Source organism: Rhamphochromis sp. 'chilingali', assembly GCF_963969265.1.
Source record: "Rhamphochromis sp. 'chilingali' genome assembly, chromosome: 13".
Taxonomy (NCBI): Eukaryota; Metazoa; Chordata; class Actinopteri; order Cichliformes; family Cichlidae; genus Rhamphochromis; species Rhamphochromis sp. 'chilingali'.
In genome coordinates, this window is record NC_137940.1 from 7,709,023 (window position 1) to 7,715,015 (window position 5,993).

The following is a 5,993-nucleotide window of genomic DNA, read 5'->3' on the forward strand; positions in this document are numbered from 1 at the left end:
ATTTCAAACAAATCACAGGGAGCAGGCTGCAGAGTCGGTAAATGTAGCAAGCGGATTCACTTGGAAGGCATTTTGCTATCACTGACACACAGACTCTTTATCAAATTTTGTCCGACAAACACAGCTCACATTCTTCTTCACTGTGCTCTCCAGACTCCTGGGAGGAAGTGTCTTGATGTCCTATCTGCCTGCCTGAATGATGATATCTGAATCTCAGAGCAGTTCCTCTGCCAAAAACAATGAGCAGAGGGATTGTGAGCAATCACAAACATGCTGGGACACTCCAGAGAGTTTCAAAAGGCCTAGTCAATGGGGAGGGAGACAATGAGGAAAAATGGACCTTGTTGTGAATTCATACAGTACTTGAATGAGAGTATAGTTAGGCTAATGGTGAAGCAAATCAACGTTTGGACATGAGTGCATGGCTACCTGCATAAAGCATAGAATTACACATGAAACGCACAACAATAAACCAAATTATGTGCTTTATAAAATTTAATATGTGGCTTCCCTTAATTGACAAATGGAAAATGCTTGTCTTTTGTTTTTATTTTTACCCTTTTAAAGTGTAATGTGTATCAAACATTTACATTCACTGTCATGTCAGTGTCCTGATTCAGTGATTGACGTGGCCACTGATTTTCTTTTTTATAAGTTTACTTTGTTCCAGCTCTTGACCAACAACAGAGTGCGAGAGCTGACACTTGACTGATTTGCAATAACTTTTGAAGTTCAGACCTTCCTGTGAATTGAAAGACATTTCCCCTTCTCCTCCCTGCTGAGTGAGGTGAGGCGAAAAGTTTCCGAGCACCATTGGGAAGCTAATTAACAACACGGGTGTGAAGAAACTCTTGCTCTTCATTGTTTTTACCCCCCGATGGGAAACACACTCTGAGTCTGTCGTTTTCCCTGAGAGTGTGCCTTTTACTTACAGGGAGGAAGTTAGATGTGTTTTCCTTTACTTACCCCCTACAGCTCCCATCAAACTCACTTTACCAGTGAGGAGTCTCACAATGAGAAAACACACACACTTTTGCTTACACACAAAAACTGCACATAAGTTACAAGGAATACAGGAACAGTAATCAGGCATGTCCTACCAGTAGGAGGCCCAGTGGCAGACCCATGCTGAACAAACTACATCTCTTCACCGAGTTGAGAAAGCCTCACTGTTTCCCTGGAAGAATTTGGTGCAGACGTTCATGTGCCTGCCAATATCTGGGACTGCATCTGCTTTGCCCTGAGTAAAAGTGCATGTGGGCCTGGGTCTTTGCACTTTTTAATACAGTAGGTACAATGGACATGTGGCCATAACTTTTGTATTTTAAATATAATGTTTATATTTTAACTCTAGTAATTAAAAAAATTGTCATTTTGACTTAGTTATTATAATACATTTAATTAGTCAGGATGTTTGTAGGTCCTGTTAATGACTGGCTTACATTGATTTTGTAAATTTTAACTATTTTCCTGCAACTTACATGTGTGGCATAATCCTAAATGATTGCATGGAACTACGTAATGTTTGCACTCCAATGGTTTTATCCAGGTTTAAGTGAGTTTGGTTGTTAAACAAGGTCTTATCAATAAAGGCTTCAAAATGCAGCAGGGTTGCACACAGACACATTTTCAAACAGATTGAGCTTTATAACAGCAGGTGTCCAGCAACACTATTTATCTTCTATTTATCTGTACTATAGAAAGAACAGTCTCCATTCTTTCAGAAAAAGACACAGAGTTTTTACTTGGTGCACACATTGGCTCAAGCTGAGCTGATTTGGCCTGACCTCACATTTGCAGTATTACAATTAAAAAGGCAGACAGAGCAATCTCTGTTATGTTTCCATATCAGGTCCCATGTGAGTACAGTGTGACGTATTATATGAAACGGAAAAACCTAACTGCCCCTCACCCCCTCACTCATTCTTTCTGTTCATCTTTAATGGGAAATCTGAGATAGCACTGAGTACAGAGCTTAGTCTGTCACATCACATGATGTGCTGCAACTAATGCAGCCAACAAATGGGCATATCATGGATCCCAGTTTTGTGAACGATCCTTCCTCAGAAACAGGTGGCAGCCGCTGTAAGACCAGATGTCCCAGTCCAGCCGTAGTAAAACAGGGTCTGTCGCAATACAGCAGTGAACAATGCGTGTCGAAGACCGAAGGTGGTCTGGCTTGTGTTCAAACCCCAGGTGGGCAAAAAATCGGGGGGTACTATGCACACTGCCCCAGTTATGCCCAGTCTCTGGGGTAAATTAGGAACAGACACACATGAAAATCATCCCCCACTCAATAGTGAGGAAGTGCATACTTTATAACACTGAGTTATCTCAAACATCCCCCTGAGCTGCCTTTCACCACCACATAGCACTTCATATCCTTGGGTTCCATTGTTCAGACATCTTTGCTTGTTAATGCCATGTGCCGAAACCTGCTATGGCCATTTGCTCGCACTGTATAAATAGACAGTGAGCATTATCGGTACGATGGAAGTAAGGATGTGGACTTAGGCCAAATGCTGCTGAAAGCTCAGTAGGCTGTCACCAGATGGCATAGGATCAAACCATAACTGAATCACACCATTAAAGAACTCTTCTCCCACACATGGCCGGATTCAGCACTGTGCTTTTACATTACTAGTATTTTCATAAATATGATGAGAAGATCTGTTCACAGAAATCTGAAGCAGAAGTCATGAATGTGACCTGGTAAAGGGAAACAACAGCTGTTTTTAAAAATCTGACAGTAGATGAGCATGTTTTACTTTAATAACCCTACTGCTTCTGCACAAACACATTTGAATCACAAGTTTTCAGGCTGCTAAACCTAATTGCTTAAATGAAACTGTAATCTTAAACAGTCTTTAAAGCACACTGAGGTAAATACACAAGACTCAATATATGACATATACATGTTACATTAAATACTGTGTAGCAATAATTAAAAAATTATTTAAGATAAGAAACATTTCTATTGTGGTTGTATAATTGATTCCACCTTGCAGTACAACATACTAGTGGCACATTGTGAAATGTGACAAGAGCTTTTTACTAAGCTTGTTGTGTAGTTGTTGGGAACATGGTTGTAATTCATGTCATAGTTTGAGACGAATATAAAGGACATGTATTTAATAGCACATACACTGGCATGGCTTGAAAGGACAAATCATTCTTCAGCTGAAGCTCATGTCTATTTGTAAAGACAAGTGCGACATGCTTTCATTCTTTCAGGTGCACAGGTGCAAAACAGAAATACTGTCCTCATGTAAGAACTAAAGTAAATATCGACCTGAATTTTCCCCATAAAGCCATTTAAAATGCTCTGATGATTTTAGCAGATTTATTTTGGTCATTTTAATGGCAGTTAAGAATATCCAGTCATATAGATTTCCTGCATTTGCTTACAGATGACCATAGCACTTATAGCTTTAGTAAATGAGGAATATTCTTTTATATTATCTCCAGATTGTGTATTTTATATTTTGTGAGGAAAAATAAAACCTGCTGGTGATACTAGAGAAAAAGCAAAAAAACAAACAAAAAAAAACCCAACCCCAAAACAATTAAAATACATAAAACTTGTATCAGGAAAAAACGCACAAAATTAATTTAGGATGCTTTAAACCTTTAAAATGTTTGACTGGTTCAGTGTTTAGTTTAACATGATTATGTTATGTTATGTTATGTTATGCATGCTCTCCATTTCTACTTGGCATATATGTGTGGGGATGCACTCTTTTCCTTATCGCACCCTCCAAGCTGAACTGGTCCTCTGTGCAGGACCAGATATCACCCTCAAGTGGCCACAGTAAATCGCTGCCCTTCCCTGAGCCTGGTTCTGCCGGAGGTTTCTTCCTGTTAACAGGGAGTTTTTCCTTACCACTGTTGCCAAGTGCTTGCTCAAAAAGGGTTTGGGTCTGATTGATGGGGTATTCTTTCTATTACTGTAGGATATTTACAATGCAAACATAACTTCAGGTGACCATTGTTATGATTTGGTGGTTACATTTACGCTTTAATGGAACTATAAAATGTCTCTGACAGCTTTGTGATTTTGAACATGGTATAGAACAATAGTGTTGTATGCATCTTACCATAAATACTCCCGATTCCTTTAAATTTTGACTATCGTGAAAATTTGAGATGTATAGCTTTTCCCTAAAGTGTAAATCTTGAAAATTTTATTCTACATATAATTTTTGACTTGTAAATTAGATGATTTCCAGTAACACAATGATGACGCGTGCTGCATTTGGCAGAGACATGGCATAAAAAAACCAAACAATCTTTAACACTTGGCAGGCACATTACAGAGTGTGTTTGATGCTTGAATGTAGCAGCTGGGGGGAAAATGTCAGCTACACTAGTAGTCCAATTTTGTATTCACCCCATTGCATTAGCTTACTGCCATAATGTGACATTTAACTGAGTGATTATAAAGGAGATGTGTTCCTCAGCTTGTGGATTAGTATTCTTTTCTCTTTTGTCTCCGTATCTCCTCATTTTCCTCTGTTCCAAGTCTTGTTCCCTCTTCTTGTCCCTATGGGGCCTCCAATGTCTCCAGCAGGTGGCTGATCAGTCAGCAACAACTTCTCTTACTGTTTTGACACCATAGCAACATATTCAAATGCATGCTTGTGCACAAACAAACAAAGGTGAACACATACACTCACAGCATAACACGTATGCACAAAGGGTGAATATGTAGACATTAGTATAGCTTGCCCATGTGCACAAGGCTTAAAACTTGACCTCCATCTCTCAAATACACATATGCTCAGAGCTGTGATGTGCTTGCATTAGCTCCTGCATGCCTTCTTCTTTTTTTTAATTCCTCACCTCGTGTCAACATTTTTCAAAGCAATAACCAATTTAGCACTTCATGCTGGATCAGGCAAACTGTGTCTAACCGGCTGGAGTTAGACCAGAAGCTAATGTTAAATGCAATACCCCAGCAACAGGTCTTAAATACAAACCTCATTTCTGTCAGCAGGGGTCAGACCTCAGCTTGGTGTCTGTCCCAGCCTGAGCTGCCAGCTGGGGGAAAGCAGCAGCAACAGCAGCAGCAGCAGCAGCAGCACCACAGAATGCATGGAAAGCAAAGCAGCAGCCAGAATTGGGGTCACAGCAAATGTACAGCGCAGGACTGTGACATCTTGCCAAGTAGAGACAACTCGGTCCAACTCGTTTCCACATATGTGAGCTTAACTATTCCTTAGAGTGTTAGCCATCTGATGGACACTTTTATTCAAAGTGCCTACAGGAACAGAGAGGGCATTCTACACATTTTTAAAGCAAAGCAACAGCTGAACATGGCACAGTCATAAGTCATTCCTCAAACTTTATTAGACAACTTTGTACCACATGTGAGGTAGTTAGTCTTCTGTGCTGGCTTGTTGTTTTAAAATTATGGAGGGAAATCCTCCCCCAAAAAATAAATGTTGATTTTCCTGGTTGATATAAAATTATTTACATGTTTAACATTATTTACTACTACTACTAATAAATAAATAAAGGACCAGGCAGAAGACACATGACTTATAGAGGAGATTTAATTTTAGAATAATCTAGACTAAATTGCTTTAAATCTAAGGATAACTGAAATTTAAAATAGTTCTCATTCTACCTACTCCTGCTGTCACTTCCTGGCCTGCCAGTTCTCTATAGATTCCCACTGTGAGAAATCAGAGAGAGCTAAACTGTAGTAACTTTAGTTTCTTGCTTGTGAGGACATCCCGAGGAGCTTGAAGAAGGCCAGTTCATTCATAACCTCTTGGTGACAGGAAGCTAATCAATCAGAGGTGGCAATTTCCACACTCAGCTACCATGAAGAGTAACGCACCACTTACTCCCTGGGCTAAAAGCATGGCCCCAGGATCCCAAAAATCACCTCATCAAGACAGGGTCATGAAAGAGTGGGACATCTAAGTAATTGGTCACTGTCAAAACATCCCATTATAGTTTTATTGAGTGATGAGGACACTGACAAC